Raw genomic sequence first — 9,641 nt, forward strand, 5'->3', positions numbered from 1 at the left:
TTTCACCTTCTATTAGAAAAGGGAAACATTTGCAGTTATACCAAGAATAAAAAATATGCAAATTAAACTAGCCTTAACCTTCACCCATTAATTATATTTCAATCCTTCAAGGAGACAGGGATGTATTATAGGTAGGTTTTGCACACAGCTAAGTTGAAACAGAACCCTGCACATTCCATTTGTCTCTTCTTCTAACCTACCAGCCTCCCTCTGCCACTGTGGAACTGCTAAAGCACACCAAAACTTCACCTTGATCTCCTTCCTCTGCTCTCTCATCATCCACATGATGAGAAAGGGGGAAAAATAGGTGGTGAAAGGAGCACGGTTTCATCCCCTCCCAACATCCCCTCCCTCAGTCGTCCTTGGAGGCAAAACCCTCCCAAACCAATGTGCACCAGGAGGTTGGTAATGTTGCTACCAAAGCCTCCTAAATATGAGTGAAAAGGTTGAGCAATAAGTCACCTCCACATGGAGAATTGCTGCCAGCAGAAAAAACATTGTGTGCTGCAGCTGTCCCTGGGCAGGGAAAATAACTTTACATATGCAAAGGGTTAAGGAGTAAATCATTAAGTCATTGCATGTAAAGCAAAGAACATAACTTCCCTAGCTCAAAGGGTCTTTTTTTGTGGTGGGCAGATAGGCTGGAGAGCACAATATCTTCAGGTGATGCAGTATGCAGGGTCATGGAGAGAACATGAAGTGCTCAGTGAGAGAAAAGAAAAGACAACCTCTTCTGTTCACAACTTAACTCCCCTCTCCTGTTTAGATCTTTCTCATTAAAAGATAAACCCTGCTCCTTGGTCTGCCAACATCTCATTCCCTTTCTAGTGCTTTAGCTTCTTCCTAGGCTACCTATTAAATGAAGAATCAGCTCTTGTTTGCTTCAATATGTCAGCTCTGTAGCTGCAGTGTGCTGACAGCTGTGACTTCATTTATTTGGTTGTGAACCTGCATTTGGAAATACATTCCTTCTATGCCTTCCTCTGTTTTTTTCCTTCTACCTGTTTGCTCTATTTTTTTAGATTAGAAATGGGCTTTAGAACAAGAACTACCATGTAAGTCTAAAAATGTGCATCCCTTACATGGTGGTATCCTGAGCTGCTTGGAAATCATAGCATCATGGAATCATTAAGGGTGGGAAAGACCTCTAAGATCATCAAATCAGAGAATACAGGTTACTACTTCAAGTGGGCTGTGATACTTTACTACCCATCAATAATATCTGGGATAGCAACAACTTCTCAAATGGGAAACAAGAGTCAAGTTCAGCAGAAATGTAAAGATTATTCTTCAGACACAGGGTAGATGTTTAATGGTCATTACAGTATTACAATTTACACTGCAATGGTATTGTTTCAGTGTGAATCATCACAGAAACTTCATCCTCAGGGTAGAGAGAAAACCAGGAGAGAGAAAACATAGGACATAGAAAATTAACCTGAGACATTGGCAGGGTGGATGACACTGTGGACATTTCACAGACAGAATGAAGGCATCTGGAGGTGACCTAAGTAAGGACTGCTAGATTTTGGTTCATTTAAACAGCAGTTCCTCTGCTCTCTTTGTAGTTAGCACATTGCTTCAGAAAGAGAAAGACATGGCATTTGAACATGCATACTGCACCATCAAGCACTGCAAGACACTGATACAGATAGCTGAGCAGAAATTCTGAATCACTGCAGAGCAGCCAGACTGGTGCTCACTTTACCACTCCTAATTATCATTACGTAACACACAAAAGAAAGAGATGACAATACATGTTTTTGAAAACATATCACCATAGCAGATGTTAGCCCTTCTTTCCCATTGTACTTATCCCTATTGTACACCCAACAATGAAATCATCTGTCACTTCAGCTCAGGAAAGAGAGTTGTATATATTCACACTGACATGTCAAGCAACAAGTAAACTTGATGGATATCATCAACATTAAAACTTACAATCAGAGGAAAAATCAAGCACTTCTAGATCCTTGTAAAAAAATTCCATCTTTTTCTAGCTTTCATATTTCAATTGACCAAAGAAAAGCACAGGAAGGGGGCCAGCAGGGAGGGAGAACACACACACATGACCAGCAGCACACAGGAGGAGACACATGATCAAATCCTGGCTAGGTGCCTCCAGGTGTCACTGAGCTCACAGGTCTCTAGCAAGTACACCACCCCTTTACACTTCCCAGTTGAGGAATACTTCTGAACCCTGGCCCTGCCCAACTCTGCCAGTGACATGTACCTGTGAAGCTCTCATGTACACATTCTCAGCTGCTCCATGCTCTGTCTGCCCCATGGCAGTAGAAAATAGCTCATAAACTCCAGCGGAGCAAGGCAGGGCAGGGAGAAAAACAAGACTTTCAAACTGTGCAGACGTCAAAGGAAGCAGCTCCTGGGCTCTCACCAGCGGCATAAACTGGCAAAGAGAATAGCATGCACAATCTAATGCCTTCAGGAAAACAGGCACCAGTCATCTAAAGAAAACACAGAATAGTTTGATTTGAAGAAACAGAGAGCAGGGGCATCTTCAACTGGATCAGGTTCCTCAGAGCCCCATCCAACCTGACCTTGAATGTTTCCAGGGATGGAACTTCTATCACCTCTCTGGGTAACCTGTTCCTGTGTTTCACTGCCCCCAGCTGTAAAAAATTTCTTCATTGAATACAGTTTCAATCTACCCTCTTTTAGTTTAAAACCATTACCCTTTGTCCTATTGCAACAGGCCCTGCTAAAATGTTCAACCCTATCTTTCTTATAAGCTCCCTTATAAGCTCCAAGTTTCCCTGGAGCCTTCTCTTCTCCAAGCTGAACAATCCAAACTCTCTCACCTTTTTCATAGAAGGGGTTTTCCAGGCCCTCTGATCATCTTTGAGGCTTTCCTCTGGACTTGTCTCAACCAGTCCATCACTTTTTTGTGCTGAGGGCCCCACAGCTGGATGCAGCATGCAAGGTGGGTTTTCACCAGAGCAGAGTAGAAGGGCAGAATCACCTCTCACAGGAGACCAAGTGCCAGGCCCTTCTCAACTTCTCCCAAGCCAGGATAAGAGATTAATATTTTCCTCATCTTGCAATCTCGAGGGGAAAGGAGAGTTAGCAGAGTGCTGACCTTATTCCAGAAGTTGTGGGGAAAAGGAAATAAAACAGTCCCTCCTGTAACAAGCTCAGTTGCCTCTTTGAGGGTTCTGGAGTACTTACAGCACAAACATATTAGGATTCAGGGCAATTGTATTTGAGACTTTCGGGTCTCAAAGTCTTACATTTTGAGGACTCACCTTGTTACACTTCTATCAGGAGACTTAATCTGGTCTGTTCTCTGTTTACATGATATAGAGCACCATCACAGAACAAAATCCCCACAATGTATTTTTTCATTTGTAGTTGCAGCATCAATATGGTTTTCTTATTTTAGGGATAAGTTTGCAAGGCCAATTCGTCTGTTTCCACTGTGAATCTCAAACACATTTCTCATCTCTAAAGAACAGCAGAGGACTGATCAGTAGTCACAGCAACTACCAACAAAACCAAAATGATTTGGAGAAATTTCCACCCTCCTGCATAGATTCACTTTGAAAAAGATTTCAAAGTGTTGATTAGTGTTTGGTAATTTGGCATCTTTGACAGAAGATAACTAAGTTCCTAGTTCCTAGTTCCTTTCAATCATAGTTCCTTTCATTCATCCTTTCAATTCACTAGTTCCTTTCAATCATAATCACTCATTATAGGTATTGGGTAGTAGTCGAACAAAGTGTATGGCTACTTTTATTGGATATGGAAATGAGCTTTCAAAGCAAATGGAAGGACGAATGTTGCTGCTTAGAACAGCCATTAGCCTCCTGATCAAATCTCTCTTTGATATCCAGTGTAATGTGTTCCAAGAGCACATGCTGTTGACTGCAGCACTGTGAAAACTGGCTGCCTCACATGCAGGGTTATAAGTTTGGTAAATCTGTTTCTTTTAGCAGACTTTTTTTGCAGCAATGAGGAAAAGGTGTTACAGGGGCAAGAGGGTTGTGAGGTAGCAAAACAAAGCAGAATGCCAGCATTTTCTTTCAGTTGGTATTTGTACCTATTAAAATATTTTACCCAATCAAAGAGATGAATTACTGCACTGTTTCTGCAGTCTGATGCAACTCTTTTCGTTCCCTCTAAGCCTGCAGTCAGCTGGTATCATTTTGCAGACTAGGAGAGCTGTGATTTACAGTTTAGGGGATATGAACTCAACAGTTGGATCACAAGTTTGGGAACTTTCAAAGCACAACATTGAGAGTCTATTCTTTTCAGGACATGTTTTGGCAGATGGCAGCAGCTGAGGAAATTCACCCAGACTTCTGCCTCCATTAAATGTTCACTGGTGGGTAACTAGGGTTCTGTGTTTACGTATAGTTGGTAGTATCATCATTGTTCTGTACTCCTGTAATGAAACAATTTCTTCACTACTCCTGCTGTGAATGACACTGAATGAATTGTACTATCTTAGCCAAAGTCACAGCAGGCAATGGGTCAGCGGGTAAATCTGTCCAATGTATAAAGAAATCTCACCCAACAGCTCAATCTCCAGCTGTTCACGTGAACTGGAGGGGAAAAATAGAAAGACAGGAGGAGAAACGAAATTAAGTTGTCAGAAAAAAAAATTAATTTCATGAATGGAAAAACAGGCAGAAATTGACTAAAATCAAAGCAAGACGCAAAACAGTCAGAGAGAGTGCCTCAGATAGGTAACTTCTGAATTTCCAAGTCATGGAGGAGAGTGGGCTGCAAATAGCATAGTATTTTTGCAAGGCTATTTGAGATACTGAATTTCAGGAGTTGCATACCCCAACTCCAGTGAATTTGAGTACTCTTATTTCCTCCTGAGACCTGAGGATGCTGGGCACCTCTCAGATCAGGCTCTCAGTTCCCTTGCTTTAGACAATTGAACTCAACCTCCCATCATCATAGTAGCCAAGGCTGCACCTGAGCTGTGAGCTGGTGGCTTGGAAAGGCTTGGTAAATCTCCATCCCACCTCATGGAAATCACAGAAACAAAGGTAAGTTTCATCAAAGTAGCTGCTAGTTAGCTTATCAGCTCTTTTGGTGAAATACTAAGCACGCTCAATTCTTTCAATATTGCTGCAGAGATACAAACTGACTATCTACGGTATCTGCCTAGAGACTCTAGGGTGTTCATCTTGGAAAGTAAATTCAAGAATGTCTGTTTAGAAAAAACCCAAACCAACAAACAACCACAACCCCCTTCTACTATAACGTTTTGTCAGCATTATAATTTATTACTTTACACATTCAACAAGTAGGAGAGCGGGTGCTCTTCTATACCATTTCTTCAAGCCCACAGGATGTCTTTGGGAGCTTGGTAGGTGCAGCAGGAATGTGTGGCTGCAATCCTACAGTCCCTAGCATAATTCTGGATTCCGGTTCAAACACAAAGGCTACAGGGAGTATGCGAGTAGCTCATACCTTGTTGGGTAATGCTCATGGCTGAGTGGGAGGAGTGGTTGCCAATCAGCCCTGGAGGTAACATAGGCTGCTTGCCTGAGGACAAGACATTCTTGACTGGAAACACTGGCAATTCTTCCCTCACTTTTGCTGGTGGATCATTTTGACGTTTGTATTTTGTCTTAATTCCATATTGAATAGTTCCTCTGGCTACTGTGGGCTTTCTCATTAAGGTTTGCTTTTTTTTTCTGATGCACTTTCAAGAACTTTATGTCTTATTTGAATCACTACATTTGAACCACTACCTTTTCAGCAACCTCATCCTCTAATTCATCATGCCAGCACTGTACCAGTACTGATTCCAAGACAGGGCATCACCCCACTGATTCACCAGTGTGGTCTCCTGCAGCACAGTTATTTCTCACCTTTGCGTTGTGTCCCCTGAGTCTGATCAGTTAAGAAGGGATAAGGTGACCTGAGACGAACCTCCCAGCCTCACCACCACCCTTAGAATAGTCCTTCCTCTTTCTCCCATCTTTCTATTACCAGTTCCACAACCACACCACTTGCCTGTGGTCCAGCATGCACCCGATGCTTTTATGAATTTATTCAGACTTCTAAAATGGCAGAGAACTGACTTAGGAAAAAAAAAACCAAAAAAACCCCAAAACCACAACAAACCAGTGAGTAGTTTCCTATCAGGTTAGCAAGTTGGATTGTCTCAAAAGAGGTCAAGCAATTGCTAGAGCCAGCACAACGCCAGCAGTGCAAACAGGAAACTCCAAGAGGCAGGAAGGGAGACTACCCTCTTTGTGCAGTGGAGTGTGCTTAATAAACTCTATGCACTGTAAATAAGAGAGTGGGTGTTGACCTACACTGTTTCCCATAGACGTATTTCAGGGAACTGATAAGCAGAGAGGAGGAATGGAGTACAACACCAAGCAAACTTGAATCTGGGACCTCAGTGCCCACAAAGCTGGGATCATGTGGCTGAGAGCACTGACAGGTGGGCAGGATCACCTCTCTCAGCCACCATGAACTGACAGGCTGGCTTAACTACTTACCTATGAAGCACTTCTGGGCTAAAAAAAGATTTTGCAAAGCATCCAATTTGTCAGCTCGGTCTACCAGTAACATTATGCTAGTTTTCTGTTCTGAAAAGTCAAGGAAACACAGAGCAGAAGTCTGAATGTTGATAATTTAAAACATACTCTGAATACATAAAATATTTGCTCTAACATAATTATCTCTTTTCTACATGGAAGTTAATGTGTTATTAAATAGCTCTCATATTTGTTTTGTTGCATTTTTTTGCCTTAATGACTTTGATGTGTGAAAAGAGTTGTTCTTGCGTTGATGAGTGAGCAGGAAGGACAACACTGAAAAAAAATCACTGTCCATCTGGTGCAATATAACGAGCAGTAGACAGGCAATGTAATTCTTTACCTTTGATCTCCCTACCTTCTGTTGATGTTTCCATGATGAAAAAACATGCTTATGTTCCTTGTGTGAGAACATACAGAACACCAATAATGGAGGTCCATTCTATTTTACGTTAGAACAATCCACCTCTTTTCCTTCTTGGAGGAAAATCCTAGGATCTACTGCAATATTTCAAAACTAGTTTATTACTAGTTTTAATAATCATGCCCTTTCCTTGAAAGAGCTGAATATGAGAGCCTTATAAACATACTTCTGGGAAGGAGATGGTGGCCAAGTGGTAGTCCTGATGGAAGAGACCATGTCATTCCATGGATACAAACTTTGGGTTTTTATTTAGATGTGCCTCCAGTAAAGGTCAACACTACAATTTGAAATTGTGTATAAGCACCCTGGATTATCGTTAAATCAGCTTACTCTTTACTCCTAGCAATGTCCTCAGCAGCCACCTCCAGTTCTCAGCTGATTGTAAATTCCCCTTTCAGGCACCAGAGAGATATTTGAACAGGAGGCTGCACTGCTGAGGTAATGGCACCCACGCTAGGTATTTTAAAAGGAGCTTGCATATGCCTTGGGGCATGTCTTTGAAACACAGACATCCACTCTGAATTCTTCTTGTTACCTCCTATGCTTAGCTTCTATCCTAGATTCACTTTTCCTCGCTCAATTACCTTTCAGCAATCTTCTCACCATTCTCTTTGATCACTGGAAACCTCCCCCATTACAAGAGGACTTTTCATTTTGGACTGCTATTGCATTTTCAGCTTTTCCCATCCTCACCTCCTTGCTCCTCAGTCCTCCTGCTGCCATTAAAATAACTGTCTTGTCCTTCCACTCGGCTCTTCGAGTTCCTTCAATGACTTCCCATTTCATGCCAGAGAAAGCTTAAATCGTGTGTCCGCTCACTCCTGGCACTGCACAGCTGCTGCCTGTGAATGCCTGATAGCGTGTTAACGAGGTGCTCACGCACGACAGCCAGATCTGGTTTACATATTTCCCCCGGGAGCTCCACAAGGGTGGGTGTTTTCCCAGCCATCAGGCAGGAGGTGGCCTCCACGGTTTCCCCACAATCAGCAGTGCATCTCAAGGTCTTGCATTCTTCTACTTCCAGATTCTTTCATAGAGGAAAGCATGTTTATTGCTAAATACAATTTTGCCTTAGTAATGTATGGTTTCCAGCTGAGTTCCTGGAATCTGCTGTTTACGAGTAGGGTCAGGGGTTATAGAAATACTTTCAATTTGCATATGAGCAATATACCAGGAGTTTTTTGCCTGTGCATAGTGTTTAAACTATGTAACAACTGCTTTTTTTATTGGTCTTGATAACCTCCCTGCCTCTGAAATCAACTTGTTCAGCTGTGTGGGTGGTTCAAATTATTGCTGTACATCTCAGTAAATGAAAACTAATAGTCCTCGCTCCTCATCACCCAGACTCTTCTCCCAACACAGGCAGGAATATTAACAAGAACAAAAACATCAGTAAAGTGTTTGTACTTGAAGAGTGTGTGTGTGTGTGTGTGTGTGAGAGAGAGAACCAAATACATGATGGCAGCATTATTATCCACTGCCAAATGTCCCTTCAGTGTGTGTTACTTTTATCTCTGAGGAAGCAAAGGAGAAAAAGGGTAACGCAACTCAGATGAGCATCTTGACAGTTAACCCTTTGTTATGGGCCTCTCAGAAGGTCCATTGAAGGCTGATAGCACAGAGGCTTTCAGCAGGGATTTATAGAGAGGATGTTGCATGTCAGTTGATTCCTTCTGGAAGAAGGAGATTTCTCTGGAGGTATTAAAGGCTGGTGGTTTAATGCTGCTTTTGTATCCTTCAGCTTTTCAGAATAAAGGTATTCTGCACAGTTTTCCATTTCTTCTCGCACTTAAATCAATATGCGACCATCCGCCTTGACCAAGCCAGCACTGGTGATGTGCAGTGGGAGGTGGGGCTCACAATAATCTCATATCTATAGTGCAAGGTGACTGCAGTTAACAGTGCAAGGGACTCACTGTAATGTAGGCTTTGGATCAGCACTTAAGAGCCCATTTTTGGTAGAGCGAACACACTGTTGATTTCAGCAGGCTGTTTCTATGACCAGAGATGCTTTAAATGGGACTACACATCATAGACTGTATTTCTGAATGCCCATAGAATTTTGAGGTGACTGCTGCTAAAAAAGGTTGGCCCTATATTTGGGATTGGAAAAGCATGGAAAAAAAAATCTGCTTAGCAGCAGTTTTCCAGTTTTCCATTCAATCAAAGAAAAAAATGTCTCCACCTTATCCCGACAAGTAAAGTTTAAAGGTCTTAAGTTTACTTCTAAACAGGACAGTGATCCCCACCCTAACATAAACATTTACCTAAGTGAGATTTGCATAATCTCTTTGGCCCTTAGTCTGCTCACATTAATCAACCACATCATTATTTAGAAAAATGTGCCTCCATGTGCTTGATACCTTTGCCTACTTCTCAGTGCTCATTAACCAAAAATCAACAGAAAGTGTTCTTTTCTTGATGTACCAAAGACTCTGAGTAAATAGCTTTCCTAGAACACAGAGGTTCTCAAACTTTGCCTAAGTGTGACCATTTTTCAGTAAAAAGCTCATCCCATTGTAAAATGAAAAACCCCACCTCCCTTATGCATCCACAACTGCATTTGATTGCATACAGCTTTTGACTGTCGTTTTGTTTAGCAAACCAAAAAAAAAGGAAATGAAGAGAGGAACAACAGGGACTCTGAGCAGCCATGAAGCACTTTCCTGGGACAACAGCACCAGGTATTT

This window comes from Phaenicophaeus curvirostris, chromosome 2, assembly GCF_032191515.1.
Source record: "Phaenicophaeus curvirostris isolate KB17595 chromosome 2, BPBGC_Pcur_1.0, whole genome shotgun sequence".
Taxonomy (NCBI): Eukaryota; Metazoa; Chordata; class Aves; order Cuculiformes; family Cuculidae; genus Phaenicophaeus; species Phaenicophaeus curvirostris.